The sequence below is a fragment of the Callospermophilus lateralis genome, chromosome X, assembly GCF_048772815.1.
Source record: "Callospermophilus lateralis isolate mCalLat2 chromosome X, mCalLat2.hap1, whole genome shotgun sequence".
Taxonomy (NCBI): Eukaryota; Metazoa; Chordata; class Mammalia; order Rodentia; family Sciuridae; genus Callospermophilus; species Callospermophilus lateralis.
Window position 1 is genome coordinate 60,323,306 of NC_135325.1, and position 12,493 is coordinate 60,335,798.

At 37.0% G+C, this 12,493-nt stretch overlaps 1 pseudogene; it reads right to left on the reverse strand.

Moving 5' to 3' along the window:
• Positions 1–6,069: 6,069 nt before the first annotated feature.
• Positions 6,070–7,513, reverse strand: LOC143638564 (AP-5 complex subunit mu-1 pseudogene; annotated as a pseudogene).
• Positions 7,514–12,493: the final 4,980 nt, after the last annotated feature.

Consider the following 12,493-nt stretch of genomic DNA (forward strand, 5'->3'; position numbering starts at 1 on the left):
GATCTCATGTTCAATTCTCACTTTTTTCCCTGAGTTATTAGAGTCCTGTTGAGATAGAAATATAGACCACCCCTAGGCAGCCAGCAAAAGGGTCTTGGAGAAGAAAAGGAGAAAGAGAGAATTGGAAAATCAAACTTCTGACCCTAGCTCTTCCTGGCTAGAAGGATAGTTTCCAACAGCCCCTAGATATGACCATCTTGCACCAACAGATCTTAACCCTACTCTGTTGATTAAGGTTTAAAAGTAACTTTTCTCAAGATTTGCTCAAGAGGGCTGGGGTTGTGGCTCAGCGTTAGAGTGCTTGCCTAGCATGTGTGAGGCCCTGGGTTCGATCCTCAGAACCACATAAAAATAAACAAATAAAATAAAGGTAAAAAAAAAAAGATTTGCTCAAGAAGGCAAAATAGAGTTGATTGTCCCCCCTTTCTAATCTCTATATTCCACGAATCATCCATAGGGACAGACAAATCCCATAAAAAATCCCTAGACAACAGACACCCTTTGGCATTCCTCTCCAGACCCTGCTCACTTTGGGAGCTCTGCTTCTCTTCCATTACTCTAGTAAATCCTGTTACTTCGCTCTCACCCCTGTGCTTACTGCAAGACAAAGAACCTACCCATCCGCCTTCCATGTTACAGTATTCAGGAAATATTTGTGCCTTTATATTGAAGTGTTTCTCCTATATTTTCCTCTAGTATTTTTGATTTTTACATATTATATTAAGATATCTGATCCATTTTGATGTTATTTTTATACAGATTGAGAGATAAAGATTTAAATTCAATCTTTGCCTATCCAGTTTCCCCAGCACTATTTGTTGAAGAGGGTCTCTTGTATCCAACATAATAGTAATAATTATTATTTTTGGTACTGGGGATTAAACTCAGGGGCACTCAACCACTGAGCCAAATCCCCAGCCCTATTTTGTATTTTATTTAAGAGACAAGGTCTCGCTGAGCTTCTTAGCACTTCTCTTTTGCTGAGGCTGGTTTTGAACTTAAGATCCTCCTGCCTCAGCCTCCCGAGTCCCTGGAATTACAGTGTATGCCAACGCACCCAGCTCCAACATAATTTTTGCACCTGTGTGAAGAATCAGATGCCTGGGGAATTTGAAGATTGTAAAAATGAGCTAGGCAGTGTTTCCTGATTTCCTCACATCACATAAATAAGATAGAGAAGTAACAACAGATCTGAGAGGTGACAAAATAAATGCTCTAAAACCCAATGTTATAAAGTCTGAGACCTGAAGAATCTGAATGTTGGTTACCAGAGTTTAAAATAAGCATGGAGTTCTTCAACCTTGAACCTAGACCAGTGTGGGAGAAGGGTAGAGGGAAAACAGAGAAAGAAAAAAAAAGGGAGTAGAAAAGCTCAGAAGCTTACCCCTTAATAGCATTTGGAAAGAAAACCAGTAAAAATTAAAATGTGACAGGAACAGTAGTGTCCTTGAATCAGATCATACAGTGTAAAATCAAATTATGAATAGAAAACCTTGCCTGACACCACAGCCAGTTTGGAGAGCCCACAGTTGACCAGTGAACCCTGTTAAGCCAACTTACTGTCTTCCCACTTCAGAGAGCTGTAAATTGTACCAGAGTACACGTGCAGTGGGTTCTTAGAAGAATATGAGTAGCAAGAACTTGTAGAGGGATTGCTACTAGCTGAATGTCACTTAAATTCTCTCCCCCTCATTACAAACAATGTGAACAGGGTGGAGCAGTCCCACTTGGGAAGAGCTCCCACAACCCAGCACTCTGGTCAGCTGCCGCTGAAGCCCAGTCAGACACAAAGCAGATGTCCCACATTTGGGTGGTGGAAGTCTGAGCAGTAAGAAAGTTTAGGCACTGAACAGAGAGAAGGGAAAGGGGATTGCTTAGAACTGCTGTTGCCACCTGTTGATGCTGTAGAGATTCCTTAGGGGAAGTTGCTCAAGTCCTTAGAAAACTAGAGATAGTCCCACTGATCATGGGCCTATGTGAGGCCAATTCAGAGAAAAACTGCCTGAATATCCAGTGCCATAGAAGTACAGATCCCCATATTGTGGCTATAACTGGGTGGAAAGCCTTGAAAAGAACGTGTCTACATCCCTAGGAAGCTTAAAGGGAAAATACCAGGATCGATACCACAGCCAGTGGGAGATCAGTCAAGTCAGAAATTTGCCTGGGCCCGAGACAATGCAAAGCAATGACCCCTAGCTTGACTCATCTTCACCCAGACTTGTCCCTTAGCCTGGCTCAACTCCCAGCCTGACCTTCCACCACAACTGTGGAATGATAGGACACTCTTTTCTGTCTCTTTTTTTATTTGTTCTAATTAGTTATAAATGATAGTAGAATGCATTCTGACACATCATTCATAAATGGAATATAACTTCTCATTCTTTTGGTTGTACTTGATGTAGAATCACACAGATCATGTAGTCATACATGCACATAGGGTAATAATATTCAATTCATTCTACTATCATTCTTATCTCCATCCCCCTCCCCTCCTTTCATTTTCCTGTGTGGAGTACCTCTATTCTTCCTTAACTCCTTCCCCCCTTAATGTAAATTAGCATTCTCATATCACAGAAAGCATTTGGCCTTTGGTTGTTGGGATTGACTTTTTTAAAAATATATTTATTTATTTATATATGGCACTGAGGATCAAACCCAGTGCCTCATGCATGCGAGGCAGGTGCTCTACCACTGAACTACAGTCCCAGCCCATGGGATTGACTTTTTTCCTTAGCATGATATTCTCCAGTTCTATCCATTTACCGGCAAATGCCATAACTTCATTTTTATCTGAGGCTGAGTAATATTTCATTGTGTATATATAATGCAATTTCTTTTATTTTTTAATTTTAATTATTTTTGTAAATTTCATTTTATTTTTTACACAAAAGGAACATAACTTTTCATTTATCTGGTTGTAAATGATGTAGAGTCACACCATTCATGCAGTCATACACATACATAGGCTAATAATGTCTGTCTCATTATACCATCTTTCCCTGTCCACACCCTCTCCCCCTACCCCCTCCCCTCTGTCCAATACAAAGTTCCTCCATTCTTCCCTTGCCCTCCACACTCACAGATCAGCAACCACTTATCAGAGAAAACATTTGGCCTTTGATTTCGGGGATTGGTTTACATCACTTAGCATGATATTCTCTAACTCCATCCACTTACCTGTAAATGCTGTAATTTCATTCTTTCTTTAATCTTCATTCTTCATTGTGTATGTATACCACAGTTTCTTTATCCATTGATCTATTGAAGGATATCTAAGTTAGTTCCACAGTCTAGCTATTGTGAATTGAGCTGCTATAAACATGGAACTAAGAATAGGCAGAACATAATGGCAGAAGCGTATGGTGGAGGGGTTCTGTTTCATTTATGGCATCCAGAAAACAGAAAAAGCAAAGGGTAAGGGGATACATGGAAGATGAGCCCTTCCAGAGCATTCCCTCAGTGACCTACTTCTTCTAGCTATCCCCCACTTTCCTATTGCTATCCAGTTAGTTCACTTAAGTTGGGATGAACTGACTAGTTTATAGTTCTCATAATCAAACCATTTCCCCTCTGAATATTCCTGAATTAACACCACATTTCCAAACCTTTTTGGGGAACTTTTTGAGGAACACCTCATATTCAAACCATAACACCAGCCCTTTTCAGTTTTTATTTTGTGAATACTTCCATGTGCCTTATTAAGTTTCACATGCTGGTCTCAAACTTGTAATCCTCCTGCCTCAGCATCCAGATTAGCTGAAATGACAGGCATGTGCCATTGTGCTTGGCCCAATATTTGATTTTGAACCTTTATCATTCAAGAAGGTGCCTGGTGAACTTTCTCTCTGCTTTGCTTCAACGCTTCCTCTGAAATGTATTATTTTGACGTATCAAAATTTCACAATAATAAAGTAAGATGGTAGACTAGAGCATTTGATCCTCAATTTCTTTTTATTTTTTTAAAGATAGGCTCTTGTTGTATTGCACAGAATGACACTGATCTCATTGTCCTTTGACCTCAGCATCCTGTGTTGCTGTAATTATAGGTATAAACCACCACACTACCTTCTTCAAATTTTATAGAATAGATTTTGTAGTAAAGTATTTTCTCCTGATGATATGTCTTAGAATAATTGTTGGGTATGCTATGTTTTCTTTTTGTGTGCAGTAGTGTAGGCACAGTATAACTTTTTCAGCTATAATCAATGTTGGTGACGACTACCAAGCTGAGTTTGCCTACAGCTATGAATGTCACCTGTGTCCGTGAGTGCTGCCATACACCTTTCAGTTTCTGTGGGTTTCTGAGGACAGAACCACTCTGGCAGAACTGGCAAGTAAGTTGCCATTGTCACAACAGCAGAAATAGTGCTATCGTCAGATTTTGTAGCTAACCAGGGACAGAGCCACTCAATTGGGTCCAAGCATGTACAAGGTGTTGTGCAAGTCAATAGTGATGGGGTTTGGGTGCATTTGATTTCAAACCAACACCATGCAGCAGCTGCCCTGGGTGGGGGAATATACAGCATGGATTGGGTTCTGTCTCGGGACCAGTGAAATGTTGTATACTCCCCTGAATCTTCCCAAACTAGGCTTGGGACTCACAGGAGATACAGTATTCCTTAACTGCAAAAACTTCAGGTGTCAATGGCATCAGTGAATTGCTGGGAGCTTCCCATTTAAGTTTTTAATATCATGGGAAGACTTTCCTGGTTTCAAGTTTTTATGACCAGAGCAGTTGTGTTGTCAATGTAAGGCAGTTTTTCCCCTTTATTACAAGGCCATCCTAATTCTTTGTGTTCAACAACTTACCTGTTTTATTTGCACCATACTCTTGCATTCTTCTAATATTCTTGCCCAAAGCAATTGTATATTCTTTGTTTTTGGTTCTTCTTTTTGGGAGCCAGATGTATCTGGTCTCTCTAGTCAACCATCCCAGAAGCTCTAAATATATATGTTTTTGAGTTTTTACATGAATTTATTAATTAATGGATTTTAATTAAGTAAAATAAGGACAAAGCAATATTATATCTACCTTTATCTTCAGAAATTGGCTGAAGACACTAAATAATTGCAAAACACTACATTATTCTGCAGGTATAGACATCCTAAGCAAAATGTTATTGTGGCAGATTAACAAGCTTACTTAAAAATAAACTCTAGAACAGGGATAAATAGAATTATGCAGATTCTTTATAAGTCAATGGAATAGTTCTGATTAAGAACAGGTTACTATTTAAGCAAGTCTCCTTTGTTTACACTGGCTGATTTTTCAAGAGATTTATAGTTGTTTCTAATTTGGTTGCTGATATTCTATACCAGCACAATGTACTGGGAGATAAGTATTTTTTTTTTTGTACTGGGGATTGAACCCAGGGACACTCTACTACTGAGATACATCCCCATTTCTTTTTATTTTAAAATAGAGTTGCTCTAGATTGCCAAGACTGAACTCAAACTCATGATCCTCCTGCCTCAGTCTCTCAGGTCTTTGGGATTACAGGTGAGTCCCACCATGCCTGGCTTAGTACTTAGGTTTGAAAGAACAAATAGTTATCTTGCATGTCAGGTACAAACCATTGGAAAGGCTGCCTGAAGCTCTGCACTGAGAAGCCTGAGCTCTTACCCAGGAAGGCTCACAGTAGGAAGAGGGTTGTGATTGATTAGCAGTATCTGCTATAGGGGTGGGAAGGAACATGTACGGCATGTTGACCCAGGATGAGTCTACAATAAGTCAGAGTAAATCACAAATTCTCTATATTCTGAATCACAGTGACAGAAAATGAAAGGGTAACAAACTCAGGAGATATTAGCCTTTACAACAATAATATTATATAACAATAATGATATACTACAATGTAATATATAATTATATATTAATGCTATGATATATAACATAATATGCAATATATTATAATAATGTTATATGAAAAAAATATCATAATATATTATGACATTCTTTCAAACTATATCGGATTAAAAATGTTAAGTATGAATATTTTATAATTAAAATTCTTCAGATTTTTTCACTTATAGGTTATATGAATACACAATAGATATAAAAACTCTGATTTAATTTATGCTGTAACTATTGTGTAAATCCCATTTAAATATTAAAAAAAAACACAGTGATAATGATCCATAGGTTACTGGAGCAGGGGCTTTAGAATTCCAGATGTAATAATCAGAAGATATTAGTTTCCGGTGTGAACTTATTTTTGGTTTTCCTGATGGTGAAAACTTGAACTGAATGTTGATCCACATAACATCCGGTGAGTGTGTAATCTAAGATGCTAAAATGAAGCTTTACATATGTTGTATCTCCAATACAAATCTGGTCAAATGGTTGCTTGTCGTGGCTCTTGGCTCCAAAGGTTATAGTTCCAGAAAGACTAATTTCCATTGATTTGGGGAACTTCTGGCCAATAATCCAGATCAGTAAGCTTTTCTCTCGAAATACTTCAAGCAGGCCAAAATTAACTTTGTATTCTAATTGTGTAATTGGACCTCTATTGTACAAAGGTATATGAGCTTCACAGAATTCAAAATTATTTTTCACACTTTCGTGAAGTTTTATTTTTAGTTGTATTTCTTCTTCTTTCATTTGATATAAACCAAAATTGGTGGTACAGGGACCTGGGAAGTATAGTAGCATAAATTGAATGACTCTAAAGGTGGAGTGATTGGAAATTTATAAGGCCCACTAAACGCAGAATCATCTACTGCATTAATGCTGCTAGAGGTCAGAATGGCATAATCAAGAGAAGTCACACAAGGATGAACTAGAATATCTTGAAGTGGAGATCCATTGGTGGGGAGGTTCAAGCTGATGGTGACATTTGGCATGATTCCTTCTAAATCACACTTGCAAATGACTGCTCCAACAACTTGCCATGTACCTGCTATATCCTGTTTATTATATTGCATGGATTTTATCTTTTCAGTGATAGAAATAGAAACCTGTGGTTTTCCTTTGTATGTTCCAGCTTTCCAAGCTGGCTGTTTCTGTGGCTGAGACACAGAAGCAAAATTAATATCATCCAATGAATTCTGTAAGTTGGTATCTAATAAAGGACCAAATGGAGAAGCCTGAAGAAGCAAATTAGGCAACTGGCTCAATTTTGTATTTAGCTCACTATCATTTTCTTTGACTAGAATAAAAAAAAAAAAAATCCTGTATATCAAAAAGAAGTTCCAAGCCTTGTGAAATTTCACTGATGCTAATTAATGGTGGATGAGGGGAAAGAGTTTGTTCAACAAGTGGAACACTAGCATATATCATGCCATTCTTCAGAAAAGCAACCACTGGCCGGAGTTCTTCAACTCCTACTGAAAGTCTATAGATGGTTGTTTTATTGATGTGTGTACAACTATCACGACGCTCTACCAAGTCCTTATCGTCATCCAATAATCCAAGTTCAAAAAGGAGTGCTTTAAGAAAGGGAACATCTTCAGGAACAGGCATATAACTTGCTCCATTGAATACTTTGGCTCTCTTTTCAACGGTTGGATAACGTCAAAGTCGTCGCCAACAAGGAACAGCGCAGACCGGCTTTCTCCGTGGGATTCTTAACTGAAGTCCTGAGATTAGCCTTGCGCCATACACGAACTCACCAGAGATGCTGGCTCTCTCAAGGGAGGCGAATAAAACCTCTGACTCTATGCTGGTCAAAACACACCACAAAAAGTTCTAAAAATCCGCACCTAGAATATTGAGAAACTTATCCCCAGCAAACCCAGTACTTTCTTTAAATATATTTTTTGACATTTCCATCAACAGGTATTTTATGATAGCAACAAAAAATAGATCCAGACATTATTCAACATAAGAATTTTGGAAGGACACATACTTTGAAACAATGGTAGTCTTTAATTTCCCAACTAGTAACAAAAAATAGATCCAGACATTATTCAACATAAGAATTTTGAAAGGACACATACTTTGAAACAATGGTAGTCTTTAATTTCCCAACTAGTAATTCTCTGTTAGTATCACATCAGAATATAAGATTTCACAAATAAATAGTGATGGCACTATTATTTTGACATTTCAAATACATTCCTAGGAGCTTAGCTTGTGGCACAGTCTGGTGCAAGTTTCCAACCTAATTCTAGCCCCTTGTTTGTGCAAAAACATGGACTGCCTTTGAAGCTCAGTTTGACTTTTCTCTATGTTATCTTATAGGAAGTGGTATGTAGGTGTGTGGTGGAAATTGGTAATCAGTGACTTTTCCACCAAAACCTTCCTAGATTGAAGGAGGGGTGTGAGTGTGTGTGTCTGTGTGTGTGTGTTTTCTGTTTTTGTGGGGGTTATGGTAGAAAGAAAATTGACTTTACTGCTGCCCACTACCACCCAATATAAGCCATCTGGAAAATGGATCTATAAAAAATATAATCTGCAGATGTTAATCTATTGCCAATACACTGAGAACGGTCATATAATTCAGGCAGTTATGCAAAAGAAGGCTGCCACTTGGCTTCTGGGACACATGGAGCAGATTTTCTACAAGGTAGAGCTGTAAGGGTTGGGTATGGTGCTTCACTTGATTTCCATACATTCCCATTGTTCTTATGAAGTTTCTAGCAATTTTGTTGATTAAATGATTCTCATGGTTTATGAGTCCTTTGATTAGTCCTAGGGACCTTGCATGATTATCTTTGCTTTTTGATGAGTTTGATAGATATATCTATGAGGTAGAGTTTTCCACAAGTTTCTCACACTGTCATTCTAGAAGAACTACTTTCAAATATTTGCTTATTCCATTATTCATAAACATATTTTAATTATTAATTATGGTTATTATAAGATATGAGAAGATGGTAAATAATATGTAGTAAGATTTAAGCAAGGCAAAACTAATAATATGCAACTTTTGGAGGTAAGATAAAGTGAGTGAGCTTGCAAATATGGATGGAGATAGGCATTCAGGAGAATAGAAAACTGTCATTTAGAATTAGAGAACATTTTTCATACTTCCTACAGCCACATCTATTGAAGTGATTTAAGAATTTCTAGAATATATGGCTATTGGTCTATAGATGGAGAATAGATATAAATCAAATGAGGTATAGAACTCTCTTTGGTAACCACTTTAAAGGCGAGAGGTAAAATGTGAACCCAAATTAGGTTTTGGTTGGTCTTTTGTTATCAGGAATGGAGATTATTCTTAGTAGCCAAATAAAAATATATGTGAATAGGGATCCCTGAGAATGCTACAAAATGTGTCATTTTTAGGGCATTGATCACAACCAAGACAGTGTCATCGTTTATGAGGCAGTTCCCCCTCATAAATAGTACCTAGACCTCTATGGGAAAGATATATAGTCAGAGAACATCTGTCAGTAAAGTTTTGTATGTTCTTTGTTAGAAATTCTAGGAAGTGACTTCATTTGTATTGTTCCATGGGTGCTGACATGGCCATACTATTTGAATGTAAAGGGTTTATAAAGGAATCTTAGCAAATATTTGAAGTAAGAATAATGTTTTTTTCAGTTGAACAAGGAGATGGTAGAAATTTTATGCATAGGACCTACATTATGCAAAGACTTGGGATTATCCAAAATGTCTTTGGGACTTGAAGGGTTGGAAACAGCAATGAGGAATAAGACTGAGGAAGTAAGCAGAAGATGCATCAAAAATACTGTTAAAATCGTGGTAATAAATTTAAACTTCATGTTGTGCATCAGTAGCAACTTCATTTCTATAAAAGTTTTTAGGAATTTCATGGATATCTGCAGATGCCAACATGAGAATGTTAAGATGAACCTACCTCTTCTTCTTCTTTCATTTTTTTTTACTTTTAAATTTATTTTTAGAGATACACTTCCAAGTAGTTATCCATTGGGAAGCTGCTATATGATGAGGAGACATTGGAAAGTTTTAAGCAAGGGAATGATAACTTAATTTTCATTTTATGAAAATTCTTATAATTTCTGGGTAAACAATGGATTAGAACATGGACATGAGTGAAGATAAGAACAGTTAGGAGAATATTAAACAAATGAGCATTAAGGATTTTTGTCTTCTAAAGTACAGGTAGTAGAAATAAAGAGGCATGAAATTTTAAGAGCTAGTTATTATGTGTAATTGATGACAAAAAGATAGGAAATAAAACTCATGCACAGATCTATTACCAACTACAATAACTATCAATATACTACTTTCTCATCTTTTAATCCCTTTTATGTCTCCTCTCTCCCTAGATTGCATACATGTATAAAAGAAAAATGAGCCCTGTATTTAAAATTTGTTTGGCCCTAATATTTTGGTTTGTATCTCTGAGCCTTCATCTATCCCAATAAATCTTAAATTTTTCTTTTCATGTTAACTCATATTTCTTGAAAGTTCTATTCATGGTCTCTTAACATCTTTTCTCCATGGTCAGCTTTATTTTCAAGATTATATATTTTGTCTTCTTTGCCTGAAACTCTGTATTTCAAGTGGTCTATTGTGCTGGTGATTCTTTCCACTGAATTTTTTAATATTTTTTTTAAATTCTTTAATTACAAGTATTTCTGCTTGATTTTTTCATAATCTCTGTTTATTAAGGTGATCTTTTGCTTCTTCTATTTTCTCCTTGATGTCACTCTTTACATTATCCTTTACCTCACAGATCAATTTAAGTGAACATTATAAACTACTTCTCTGACATTTCTTCCAGTGTGGTGTTGATGGATTCTGTTATTAAGTATTTTGGCTTATTTGGGGATGATTTGTTCCCTTGCTTTTCTATGTTATTTGTGTGTCTAAATCTAACCATATGGGTTTTAGACAGTTTCTTCCCTGTGGACTTATAGTGTCCCTGATGGTTTCTAGAAGTTCACATTTTAGGGGGAGACATATAATAACAACATCCAATACAAACAATTTATAACATTACACCAAATATTTCCTGCTATGTCACCTACAATGTTAATTGTCATGATAAGCAAAAATTATATAATCAGTTTTGCCTCAGTAAAAGCAGTAAGTTCACAAAAGAATTTTCAATTTTAAGTGGTGAAAAAGGATAAAACAGCAATGATATAAGATGTAATGATTATGAGGGAGGATAAAAGAAAGTAGAAATAAAAATTTAAAGAGAGATCAATAGAGATTGACTGTTAGCAAAGGAAATGAGAGAAAGAGAAACAAGGGAAACAGATAAGTGAGAGAAAAATGTATAAATTTAAAATTTAAAAAATAATACAAGAGCAAAACCAATACATACTAATCAAATATCTTAGTCCTTAAAATACAAAATACTGATCCATGAAAAATAACTGCATTCAAAAAATTCTAGAAATGAGAAAAAAGAAGCAGATATGAATGTGTATATGTGTCCATGAACCAACCATTCAGCTCACAATTGAATAGAGAAAAGAAAAAAGGAGGGCTGGGGATGTGGCTCAAGCGATAGCACGCTTGCCTGGCATGCGCTGGGTTCGATCCTCAGCACCACATGAAAATAAAATAAAGATATTGTGTCCACCGAAAACTAAAAAAATATATATATATATATATTAAAAATTCTCTCTCTCTCTCTCTCTCTCTCTCTCTCTCTCTCTCTCTCTATAAAGAAAAAAAAGATCTTGATGAAAAGTTAAATAATTTTTTTTCTGTTCAAGTTCAAAAGATTCTAAGATTCCCTTCTGAGCTATGTTAGGTGGGGTTGCTGAAATGTGAAGGAAAATCCCGTAGGCAAAGCTCCTGGAGATGGGGTTTAGGCTTAGATGGGCTCCACGTTCTTCGTTGAATGGCAGCTTTTGTGAAGATTTTAAATCAGTGTGCCTCCCAGATTCAGTAGTTGCCTGTCCATGCTGGAAGACTGCCCTCCTAGGAAGACCTCCTGGGTTTTACTTGTGTGGTAGAGAAGCCAATTCATGCTTCTCTCAATGACTTGTGAATTCTGTGTTTTCTGGTCTCTTGAGTTCAGTCTCCAACTCAATTCCTCCCTGCCATTTCAAAATCCTGCCCAGGAGTATCTCTCCTGGCCCATTCTTCAAGTGACTGGTCTGGAGGGAGAGGAAGGAAACCATGTGGTTTTCCCCAACTGTATTTCCCTATGTAAACAAACCCCTCTCCATGTTCAATTTTTTCCTGTTTACTTAGGCACACTCTGTCTTCCAGCGTGACTTTGCCAGGCCTCTATTTCAGGTCAAGCAGAGTTGTTCAGGAATAGTTTTCCCCAGGTGCTGGCCTCTGTATTGCAGCTACAAAATGGTTCCTTCCTCTGTTCTCCCTGGCAGCCAGGACAAATGCTGGCTTCTTTCTTGCATAAAAATATTGAGTATCACACTTCTTAGGTTAGTCAGGCAGTGTTTTTGTTCTCTGCTCTCTCTTTATGCAGAGAAGCCTCAGACCTCCTAAAAATGTGGGTATCCCCACTATTTTCGTGTATAGGGGTGGGGAGGGGATCATATTGGCAAATGTCCTGCCAGTGGCAGCTGCACTAGAGATTTCTTCTTTCTTTCTTTCTTTTTTTTTATATCCAACATCCTGAGTCCCCAATCTGCC